Source organism: Falco naumanni, chromosome 10 (assembly GCF_017639655.2).
Source record: "Falco naumanni isolate bFalNau1 chromosome 10, bFalNau1.pat, whole genome shotgun sequence".
NCBI lineage: Eukaryota > Metazoa > Chordata > Aves > Falconiformes > Falconidae > Falco > Falco naumanni.
Genome location: NC_054063.1, coordinates 14,677,931 through 14,690,044, shown reverse-complemented (window position 1 = coordinate 14,690,044; position 12,114 = coordinate 14,677,931). Strand labels below are relative to the sequence as shown.

General features: G+C 36.9%; 1 protein-coding gene across 2 annotated transcripts in view; it reads left to right on the top strand.

Annotated features, from left to right (window-relative positions):
* LUZP2 (leucine zipper protein 2) overlaps positions 1-12,114 on the top strand; it is a 317,377-nt gene that overhangs the window by 225,050 nt on the left and 80,213 nt on the right. The window lies entirely within an intron of this gene.

Sequence of the window (12,114 nt, the reverse complement as noted above, 5' to 3'; positions counted from 1 at the left end):
TTAGATGGGAAGTAGAACACATGAAGCAAAACAAACTTCCAGTTTACTGAGGCCTTCAGTGATGTGTGTTCCAGCCTGGCTTACCTGCTGCTGCTTCTTCCTACACATATTCAAATTACATGGGATTTAACTATTATTCAGGTGTCCCTGGAATTATTCAAAAAGATCCATCTGATGTTTATTACTTCTCTCTTTTCAGGTCAGAAAATCAGAAAGGGGGGTGGGGGTAGGGTGGAGATGTTTTACTGAGAAGAGGAATAAGGCCAGGTTATTCTCTAGGGAAATAGTGAATTAACGTCTAAATGCTCTACATGGAACTACAGAACCTTCCAGTACTTTCTTCAAATGTTTCAAACTTGATTGGGAGTAAAAGGATTACCTCTTCCAGAAGGAATGTAATAACAAAGACATAGCTAAGGGAAAGGGGCTTAATAACATACGCAGCAAAGAAGAAATGAGATGTAGAAAAAAATGCAATTGAGATTTGGTCTTCTGGGTTTTCCAAACTGCATGAGAAGTGATAGAGGCTTGTTTCCTCCCCACCCCCTCATACAACCAAATGCTCCCCTCCCAAGATACAAGGGGTTTGCACAGCTATATATTGAAAACAATAAAATGGGGTGGGGGTGGGGGGTGCAGGGAAAAGTTTGATGCAAGGGCTTGACGGTGCTTGCATTCAGGCGATGTAGCTGCCGTTCTTTTATTACTACCCTATCCAACCATGTTCACAGAGATAAATACTGGAAAATTCTGCATAGGTGGTCTGGTTTTTGTTTGTTTTTACTTTAATTATATTGCCTGAAATACTTCAAATTTTTTATGTCAACTTGCAAGATGTTCTGAGTGTAGGAAAAGTTTGTGGGCACTATTGATTCTGCACTTATTTTAGGAGGAAACACGGAAGAGTACTTGTGATTAAAGAAGCGATGTGGTCCTAGTGTGCCCTGGAAATCAGAAGCTCCAGCATTCTTTTCTTGGCCCGGTCACCTAAACTGGCTGTGAGAGCAATTGGATTTGAAACCTTTGCTTACTAAGCAAACTGCACTTCTGTGCATCAGCTCCTGTGTGGAAAAAGAACCAGTAGCTATAGCTAACCAACAGCTTTCTGGTAAACTTCTATGCTATGTTTCCCTAAAAGAAAGTCCACTAATACCCGTTTTTCTGGTATTTCAGTAATTGTTTTGAGGGTTTCCATAAGGACTTTATCTTTTGACAGCAAGTTAACCAAATTTAAATGGTATGATTTAGAGGAAACATTTTTATCTAAGTCCTGCCTCCATTCCCTGTATGTACAGTATGCTTTGAAAAATCTTTTTTAGCAAGATTAGATATGCTATAATAATCGATAGCATTTTACATATATTTTTTAAAAGCACTATCTCCTTACAGATCTATAGAGACAGGTAATGAAAATGGAATTCCTTTCATAGATGCTTTTGTCCTTCTGAGTATCACATTCACACTCAATTTATGTTGGCTAATTCTGAATTTTGCAATCTCAAGCTCTTCCATGACTATAAAAATAGTTCCCTGTTTAGTTCTGTTCTTCCAGCATGTGCCCTGCTGCCATCCAAGTTTGCAACACAGAGACAGGAATAGATAACGACAGCCTTCCAATTGAATGCAGCAGCTGTGATGTAGTGTATGAGGAGGGGACATTGTACAGAAAGGCAATTTTCAAGCTATTCAAGGCTTTGGAAAAAAGTGGTTAACAAAAATAGTCCCTAGTGTGGAGGGAAAAAGTGCCAGATAAGGGCGCATAAAGATTAAGTTTCTAAAAATCCCATCTTTTTTAGTGGTCTCTAAGTGCTTCCTGCAATACCAGAAAAAAATCTGTCAGGTTTCCAGCTGTAAGGTTGTGTGGATTGTGTTCATGTAGGCTAATAAAGGATTGACATGTAAACAGGTAAGCTCTTCTTTTGGAAAGTTACTATTATTGACAAAGAAACCAAGAGGTTTGGAAATTCAGAAGCACTGGTGGAGCTAAGAAACTTGGCATAAATGTAGAGTGAAATTGAATATGTATAAAATACTTTGAAAATTTTCACTTTTGGAGATGGCCTGTTACAGAGTGAGCAGCTCACTTTTATCATGTCAGTCATGTATCATTTGTGGAAAATGATGCCAGAACTGCTCTAAAAATGAAACTGAAGCAGGATGCTGTGTTTATATCAGAAAAATGATGAGTCTCGACAGTTGCTCTTTGGCATTCAGAACCGATTGTTTTGGGTGCAGCTCTGAAAATGCATAAACACTATGGATTCATTTCTTAAATGAAAATCTTTTCTGCACTGATGTGCTTTCTGTTAGTTTGTTATTCCTTTCCTACTGGTACACCTGTAAAAACCATGTTCCATTAAAGGTTCAAGGTGAGAGTCCTAGCTGATGTACACTCATGTGAATTCCTTAAGGTAAATGTGTCCCTAAAAGTTAATAAACGGTGTATATTCTGTACTGAAAGCTAGTGAAATGTTATTCAGACTTGTCACATGGACATTATATTATAGTTGCCTCACAGACTTAGAATTGTCAGTTAAAAAACTTTCGCCCTTATTTGAAACAGTTAATTATGTAGATTAGGTAAGAAATGACTGTCTAGGTTGTCACGCTATGTTTGGGCAAAGCTTTTACAATATCTCTGCATATACCTACATTAAGGTACGCTAATATCTTTACAGATATACAATCCTGCATATTTATAAAGTTGATCCAATGGTTTATATCAGGCAATATATTTCTCTGCTGTTTAGGCGGTGGCAGAACTTTGAAAAACATGAATTAAATAAAAGATGTATAGTAGTACAGGCAATACAAAGTAAACCAGGAATTGAAAATGAATTGGACTGTAGCTTTCAGTAATATGTGCTCTTTTTGCTAAGAAGCAGTTTTAAATAACTACCTTGTAAACAATACTTTTGCTCTATTCATGTATAAATTGTGGTTATGGCTCTAGTGTTGAGTAAATCATCCTAAAACAGAATTTTCTCCACTCTCTCTGTAATAAAAGGTACAGTCACAGCAGTTTAAAGTCTCACCTGATCTATCGGGAATTCTGTGCCCTGCAGGGTGAATTCAATTGAATTGCATTGAATTATGGTGAGGAAAAAACCCCAAGAAACCTCCTTTAGTGAAGCAGAGATGAAATTCTAAGGCTTTGAGACTGTGTGCTGATACTATTCTATCAAGGAGGACATTGTAGTTCTTCAGTCTCCCTCGTCTGCAGATAAACCTAACTTTTTTCTAAGTATAAAAGCCTGTCCCCCTGAGAAGAAAATTGGGTCAAATATTGGTGCTTCTTTGGGTACTGCATGAGCTCTACAATTCAGAAAACGTCCGTGAATACTGGAGGCAGGGGCACTACCCGGGGAAAAGTGAATGAGCAGGAAGGCTACAGGAGCACCTTCAGATATCACCTTCTGCTGAAGGGCTTTGAATTCAGTATTGTTTCTTGATTGATTACACCTTCTCTTGAAGTGAAATAAAGTCCTTTTTTTTTAAAAAAAAATTATTTTCTTTAAATTGTTCTATGAGGATTTGTACTGAATATGATGAGGAAAAGATGGAAATGCGGTTTCACCGGTTGGAAATGGCTCTTAGGACAGAGGATACTGAGATCATACGGAGGCAAATCCTACTGCATCACAATTGTCAGTGAGAAATATTTATAGCTATGCAGTAGTAACTGCAGGGAATGTTAGAATAAGACATTGGTTTTAGAAGGTTTTTTTTTTCCTGATCTTGTAGACCCAAGAGCGTAGGGGACACTTTCTTGGTTGCTTTTGAGTCATAATCAGAGTCCCAGTTAAGGGAATGTCACAGATCCGCTATGTCCAGACCCCTCTCTCCTAGGGACTACCACGCTTTTGGTTTCTTCATTCATTCTTTACATCCAGATCCAGGGTTTAGTGATTCACAGCAATGAACTATTAGAAAGTGAAGGAGGTGTTCAAATAAGAGTATTTAAGGAAAATGTAATCTTAATGAATGACAATACTAAAAATTCAATATAGACTTATTAGGGCTCTTTTTTTATCCTGTATTTAGCCACAATGTTTAGCAACTGTCTGCTTGGATTTTGCCCAGTATTCTTTGTTGTCTTGTCAATTAACTGTGGTGTTGAAAAATCATAGCACTGTTCTTTTGTAATCTTGCTGAATCATTCTGATGTCTTTACTCAGTTTTCCCATGCTGCCCAGGACACTTTATTAAATTCTTTGACTTCCTCTTTCATTAAGTCCAAAATTCCAAAACAGGTCTGAATTCTTTATTTTTCTTACTCATCTAGTCTCAAATCTGTCTAATAGACTTTGTATCCCTGAAGCTTGGTCTTTTTCAGTTGTCCTTTGTAGGAAAATATCTTCCACAGAGAAAAGAAAGGGTAATTTCCAATCTGTGCTTTCATGTCCTTTCATAGGAAACTGCTAATGGTAATTAGTGCTCCCGAATGCTGATGCTTACATAATGTGGTAGTGTCTGAGGTAAACTTCTATCAACATTTCAGAGATCAGGTTGTACAGATCTTTGGGATAAGGGAGGTGTTAGAGAACTCTGGTGATCTGTTTGTCTTATTTTTATGCAAGCATAACCAGTATGTTTGAAACTAAGGGTTAAGTATAGAAAGTCCCTGTAGTTCACTGCATGTTTCAAAAAGGGAGCAAAACATGAGGTATAGAAGATTATTTTGAATAGTACAGTTCGGAAGAGCTGTTTTCTGTCCTTTGCGCACGCAAGTCTCAATGACATCTGTTGCAGCTCCATCAGGCAACGGGGCAGCATGAAACTTAATTAAAATCTCTGATCTTTGAACTTGTACAGACAGTTTTGTGAATCCTAGTGTTATCCAAATCCGTGTTTTTCCAGCATTACAGTCCTCAAGGGCAAGGTGGCTCGAAGCCAAGCAGAAGAGATCTTTAAGCACAGATGAAATTTTATAATTAATGTAAAACTTTCCCTGAATCTAGTGTAAATTTTGCCAAGCAGGAAAAGAGAAGTGCTGATCTTATTTATTCATGTTATGCAGTCAAGTGTAAAAGTTTGCTTTTAGCACCAAGATGTTGAAGTTATTTTAGTGGAAACACCACTTAAAAGGAGGTGACAATGGTATATGTGGCTCAAACCCAAAGAATGTAAATTGATACTTCAAAATTTTGAGTATACTCTCTTGATTTTTATGCTTAGATGAAATAATATAAGAGCATTTAATAATCAGATTTCCACAGTTTGTAAATAAAGAGAAGGTAAGCTGTTCATTGTTTTCATTGTTACAATTACTGCTGTCAATTACTAACACTTGTCACCGGATCACCGAAGAGGGATCACCCTTGAGGAGTCGTCATCCAAATTCACTATTGGTGTATTCTTCGCCTCCTAAGAGACCACACGTTACTTGATAACATACAAATTTCTAAATATATGTGTGACATAAAAATACACTTGGCTTATTAATTTAGGAAGTTGCTTGATAAAGTTAAGATGCTGCACCTGGCAGGCTTCTATCCTGGGCTGAGAGCTCCCCAGAGACTAGAAAACTCAGGCTACTAGATTATTTGGCAGGGATGTGCCTCTCGTAAATCAATAAGAATTTAAAGAAAAAAGACTGGTGAGTCATATTATGGTATACCATTAAAAAACTTGCATTGATTTCAATGGAGAAAGCTTGATGTGTTTGCATTTTATTTAGGATCATACTGTTGAATACCAATGTTTTATTTGCTAAGTTCAGTGGGAGCAGAAAGTGTTTTTTTTTAAAAAAACCTATTTTTTCCTATTCAGAGATTTAAATTAAACTAGACTGCTGGCTTTTTGTACTTTTTAATTTTATTCAAGAAGAGGTGTAGCTGAAAAATGTCAACTTTATATGGTGAAGTACTTCTCAGCTGAGGGTTGATAGCCTGTGACTTTATGAAGATTACAGTCCTCTCCTGAGACTCATTATCCTCTAGTTGTAATTGGATCAAACTAAATACAATATTTGGAATGATAATTTCAGTTACGTATGGATATTCAGAGAGGATAAAAAGATAACAATAAAAAAATACTTAATTGAACTTCATGTTAGAATTATTCTAGAAAAAAGCATCACACAAAATTTCTAAGTTTTTGGTCGCGTTATTACTTGAGCTGAGGTGTCTGTACAAGCTGTTCAGCTGTAATGGGACCCCACCACGTTCTAAAAGTAGAAGCACAGGAAACTTTTCTTTTGACAGCAGAAAGAATTGGTTATCACCTACTTTGCATCTATTTCAGCCTGAAACCCTGGAATATTTTCAAATGCAGACATTTTTGTCCCTGCAAAAAAATTCAGCGCCTTAGGAGGGATATTCAAATTTGTTCAACTGAAATACTTATGTGTCACTCTTCCTAATGAATATCTCGGGTTTGTTAGGGAATTGCTTGCCTTAAAAATGATAAAACATTTTGCAGTGCAGTGGGAACAAAACACTCATATATCAGTGGTCTCTTACTACAAAATCACTGCAGCCAATTCATTATATGTTACTTTAGTGATGGGAAATAGTTCACCTTCAGTGTCCAGTCAGCCTCATGCTGAGCCTACCTGTAGAAATTGTGCTATGCTGAGCCAAAATTGCCAATTTTCTGTTATCTAGAATCATTTTAAATGAGGGAGTTCTAGAGTCTTCTCTCCCACACTGCCTTCTGAACACTGTTCAACCATATTTAGGGCTGCAGATGTTATTGGAGAAGGAAAGAGTAAATAGTTCTATCGACTTGTCACTAGTTTTAGGCATAATAACTCGAGTAAGCTGCATTGATTTTATTTAGTTGTCATTTAAGCACTGTATTGATCCTGAAAAAACTGGGTTTATAGCTATGCTATAATTTAAAAATACAGGTTTCATTAGACTGCCTTGAAGTGGCTTTGCCATATCTGTCCCAATAATTCTTCCCATGGAGTGAATCTTCTGTTATTCAGAACTTGATTTCACAATTTTTGCAATCGAAAATGTTTAAAACAACCACCACAATAATGCTTTAATTATTCCCTTCTTTTAATTGTCTGTCTTGTAAACAATCTAAAACATGCAGAGTTTAATAGCGGTGGAAATGTTTCTTAAGTGAAATTATAAGGGTTTAATGAAGCAGGTGCTGTTTAAAGTATTCTGAAGGGTATTGTCTTATCTCAATTCTCTTTTGTGAATAAGGATCTGAGTATTTTTTGATTGAATAGCTATGTGAACTCAGGAAAGGTCTGCATGGATTAAAAAATAAGTTGTAAAAATGCCAGATTCATATGGTTCATCCACAAGCTGTGCTGTCTTTTATGTATTGTGATGACATTCTTTCAAATGTAAAATGGTTATTCTATTTCAGACTATAAATTTAAGCCAGTGTCTCTCGGATATCCACTTCCCAGTTGTGCGCATGTGTATTTGTATGTATGTATTTGTGTGTTCATTTAAATCTAAAACACTCTTTACATATGGATTCAGATACATATTTATGTGTGCTCTAGAGTACAATGTGATGTTAAAAAATGGCTTCAAAGTACCAAAATGCCAGCAGCTGATTCACTGAAACCTGTAATGTTCCTCTGGATGTGCCCAGGAAACTTTTCTTTTTCTGGTATTGATTTGCTGATCTTATTTCTTGTATCAAAACCTCAGATCTTTCTAGGTCACTCTGAAATAATTCTGTTTGTGGCAGATGTTTTGGTACTTATGTAAGGTTATTTTTTCAGCTGATTTCAGAGGAGTTTTGCTCATTTATCGAAGGAAGTAATTTTATATTAATTTGAAGTACTTCAGGATAGCACTGAGCTAGAAACCCCACATTTTTAAAATTAGACTCGGCAATTGTCTCAAGTACCAGCGTATGGAAACGTATCCATTTAGTCTTTCTTAAAATGGTATCAGCCTGCCATCCTTAATTTTGACAATGACTAGCTGGTATTCTGCAAGAACGAGTACCTTTAAACATGAAGGATTTTATGGCAGGACCCATACTGAGATGCTGGTTACCGAGACAGGTCTACTTGCACCACAAAATGATGTTGCAGTGGGAGAGTTGGGATGTGCTGTGCAGCTGCAGGGCTGGGTGTGCTCTGCCACCTGTAGGCATGAAAGGGCATTGGGGGAGTTTTTCCAATGTAAAAAAATTCCCAGACGCCATAAAAAGTAAAAAAAATGTGGCATCTTCATAAGAAATAGAACAGCCATCAATGACTACCTTCTGTTTGGCTGTGTGTTCTTTTGGGCTGTTTATTTGACCTTAGAATATAAGGTCAAAGCAGGATGGTAGGAAAAATTGTGACAAAAATGAGAACATTTTTCTTTCGCTGGGGTGAATGCAGGCAGTAGGATTATCTTTCATTAATTTCCAGTTTGTCGATGTCTGGTAGGATACTGATTTCCATTTAATATTGGGTACACGGACAGGAAAAAATATGGGCTATTGGAGACAGCAAAAGACTTGTGTAAAACAAACTTCTCCGGAGACACGTGAGGATGCCTTGGTTGATGGCTATGTGGCTTCAGCGTGGCCCACATGAAGGAGGAGGAGTAGATGGGCAGCTGGTCACCTTCTCTGCTTGCTCTCTGCTGCATCGCTTCAGCAGTCACAGAGGCCAGATGAACCCCATGAAGTTTCTGCAGTAATTCCCATGTATTGTCTGTATTAAATCAAATACTTGTTCTGCTATAAATCTCTCATTTTTTCCTGCTGCAGAGAGTCTGTAGGCAGCTTAAACTTAGTGGACTTCTTTTTTATCTCCCTGAATTCCCAATAGCATAATTTGTGATTTAAAAAAAAACAACACAAACAAGTCTTTTCTTGCAGTGAATTTGTGTATTACAACCATGAGCTTTTGTATATTTGGCCAGTGCTAGACACTCACTATTTGAACTGTAGATTTTACACTGGTGAACTTTAAGCCTCAGGAGAAAAAAGAAAAAAAAAAAAAAAAAAAAAAAGTAGTGAAGATCTGGAATCTGAGAATTAAAATCTCTTTCTTCATTTGCCAAAAAATGGATCAAGGATGTATTAGCACCCAGGCATGAAATTCATATCCTGTAGCTGTTCAATGGATGCTGATTAGTTTGGAGTAAAAGGTGTAACCTGTTATTTACCAGTGCTTTTTTCCTGTAATGACGTCTGTCATCAGCATACTGATTCAACAAGATACCTGATGGGGCAGCAATTAATTCTTGTTACGAAATCCTTTTTCTCTCCCTTTTTTTTTTCCCCCCCCCCTAACAGTACTGTCATTTTATTTTAATTTTACCAGATTATAAAATGTAACATGGAAATTCATTGTGAAAAGCACATTATTTTTAGCAAAAAATGTAAATGTGACATACCAAAGAACCAGTTAAACCCAGAACTGCTGAGACAGAAAGATGCAGTGATTCGGTTTTCTTCATGAACTACTTCGGCAGAGTCCCCCTGCCTATATGTTATGCCTTTTTGGTATACTCTACAGAATCTGGGTGGTTTTTTTTTTTTTTTTTTAAGCTTCATGCTGCTCTTTTAAGCAGCACTTCAACAACACACAAGAATTGTCTCACTGAATTGGCTCTTATGATTATAGTTAATTACGTCCTTTTCTGGGTCAGAGGGTGACTGTTTTTCTGTGGCTGCAAAAGGAAAAAAAATGAAAATTTCTTGAACTTTCTCTTGTTGCAGCAAGCAAAAGCATCAGATCCCGGCTGATTGTTAAAATATGGACAGCTAAATTAGAAGCAGTATTATGGCATGCGTTTCACCAAAGCCCTTGCTTAGGTGGAAAACACATTGTAAATATCATTTTTTTTCATTGATGCAAAACCCCAGTGAACTGTTGCCAACTCTTGTTTTTATCATTTGGGTAAAATCCCAACTTATTTACAGTTGAAAGAGGCAAGTGTATATGTGCAGTTGATATTATTCTTATTTGTACTGTGTTGCTGACTTCAACTTACGCTCTCTGCACAGAGAGAGCACAGAGCAGAAAGCCATCGGGTGGGTGGCACTTTGTGTAGTACAGATTGCATGGTTGCTGTGCGTCCTTTAAATTTGTTGTAAAATAATAGCCAGTTGTTATGTTGTTTTAAGCTTGATAAACGATGTTAAAATTGGCAATTTAAAGTTAATTATTTTTAATCATTACACAGCCCACACCTTTAACTTTTGAAAAATATTTGATTTCCCTGTCATCATTCTGGTCTTTCCAATGTAACTAGAAGTAGCCCTGCAAGTGTTCAAAGATAGGAAATTGAAACATAACTTTGCCCTAACCTTTGGGGGTTTTCTCTTGTTATTGTCAGTGCTTTAGAGTGTATGCTTCTAGATCTAATTCACATTTCTTTTGAAGTTTTATTACATACACTTTTAATACAGTCCAAGTGATATTACTCTGTTCCGTTCAATCAAGGTTGACTTTAAAATAGTCTTCAATGTTTTTCATGCTGTAACTTTTACTCGTAAAGGCAAGTGGAGGAGCCAGGCAGGACACTTAACACTGGTGTGAAGTACTTTCAGTTTTTGCAAGCTTATAAGCAGAACTATGCATGGAGAGAATTCAAGACCATTTGCTTAAAAGAAAGAGACTGTTGCCGTTTGGTAGGTGACTTAGAGTGAGAAATGTGTGTCTTTTATGGTGGCTGCAGCCCTTTCATTTTGTGGAAATCTTATGGAAATTTTTTTTTTAAAGCACGTGAATGCATTTATTTTGTGATTCCTACAATAAATGTTTAGATGTTTAGCTTCTGCTGTCTTTGGCTGGTTGGTTTTGTTTGCGGTTTGTTGATTGCTTTCATAATCTCAGGAACAGGGCTGCTTCTTTTAGAAACGTCAGTGTAAACCCAGTATTTTTACCTGCTGATTTTAATAAACCACTCACCAAATCTGCAGCTGTATAACTGATCTACTTCCACGCCTCAGCAGAGACAGTTCAGCCATCTTAAAGTCCCAACAGAAGCTTGTGAGGTATTTGGACAGTCAGACCGATTCGCTTTACTCTGTTGAGCTTTGCATCGGGATCCCTCAAGTGACCAAGTGACCGCCGATTCTCTTACCTGGTGAAGCGTGGTGCCAGCAGCACCTCTGAGATGGATGCCTTTGGTGACGATAGCTTGGTTGGGTGTTCTTCTTGACAAGCCCCTAATCAAGGTGCCAATTGTTCTATGCCTTATTTTCCCATTTCCTTCCTTGCCAGATATCTTATGTCTCTGATTAATTAATTATGCCAAAGGACAGCGAGTAGGACCAATTCTTCTTAAACGAAATAAAATGAAATATCAGTTGTGTTACATATTATAATTGGAAATAGGACCACATACCTGTCTAGCTCGGCAGATTTAATGTTTGCATCATGTTTAAGTCATGTCTTGGCTGTTAGTATTGCAAAGCATAGTTACTCATATCTGCCAGAAATATGTCTGTGAATCTATGTATTTAAATCCTGAACTTGTGGGAATTTGGAATGACACAGCTTAATCATCGACGTAGGATTTGGATTTGGAGATATAATTAGGGATTCCAAGACACACAGCTGCTGAGCAGTAGGTTCATTAAAAGATGGCTCCTCTGAAAATCCAGCTGCTTTCAGAAATATTGGAATATATTTTGCAGATCAAAACATACCGCTTTTAAACAGTCTGTGTAGTCAGCTGTAGCTTTAAGAAGCACCCGTGAGAAGTACATCTTCTATGACCTAGAGCCAGATCTCTAAGATAGTTCTGAAAAGTATATGAGCATAAAAGTTATTAAATCCGCTGGGCAGGTGCATTACTTAGATTGCCTGCCTATGACTGACAGGCCAATATTCCAGTTGATATCATCGGATTGGGTAAATTACATTTTTACATCCTTTCTTTTCCAAGACAAGTATTAATGTGAAATCTGCAGACTGTCAAATTTGCTGTCTTGTCCAAATCTATTAGCACTTAGTTTCAACTGAAATAAAAAGGAAAAAATCTAATAGGTATTGAAAAATAAAGTATGGTTGAATTAAAAAAAAAAAAAATTAATCCTGCACAGTGTCTTTTGTGGATACTGTCTTCAGAATAAGTGTCATGTGTATGTTTATGTATTTTGTGCAAAGCATAAAAAGCTTTTATAGAGGGATTAAAATTTCTGTATTTGGAAAAAACATGATCCTAAAATCCCCAAAATTCC